Here is a 560-nt window from a genome sequence, read left to right as displayed (position 1 = left end):
GTGTACTGCAACAGCTAAATATGGTTGAAATGACAATAAAAGCCACTAAAATGACTTAATAATTGCCCAAATCCAGATTATTATTGAGCTAATATGTTCTAATGTAAGCACAAATGACCTGAAATCCCTGCTGAAAATCCACCATTATCTGAAAGACCCTGTTTAACAGCTGCTAAGTTATTTTAGTTATTCTCCCTTTTAATTTTTTTTGCTGACCAAATTAATTAATTATTGTTGGAGATTTTCTAACTGATTTAATTTTTTTTTATTTATTATTTTCTTAAAATGGAATAAAACACAGAGAAAACCTCTTTTGAGATTTATTTTAGTATTTATTAGCAGCTAGCTTGTGTTTTGTTTTGATAGCTTGTAGCTTGTCCCTTCACTAGGGATCATGGTGTTTTTCATTAGGTGTTTCTTTTATCACGCTCTTCTCATCCCTTTGTTTAATTGGGTGTTTCTTACTCCGATAAATAACCCGTTCTCATTAGTTCGGCTGCACAGATCTGTCCTATCTGTAAACCGATGGTTCGGTTGAAAAACTGGGCGCTAATTTTGAA

Source organism: Tachysurus vachellii, chromosome 9 (genome assembly GCF_030014155.1).
Source record: "Tachysurus vachellii isolate PV-2020 chromosome 9, HZAU_Pvac_v1, whole genome shotgun sequence".
Taxonomy (NCBI): domain Eukaryota; kingdom Metazoa; phylum Chordata; class Actinopteri; order Siluriformes; family Bagridae; genus Tachysurus; species Tachysurus vachellii.
Note: the sequence above shows the minus strand (reverse complement) of the source record.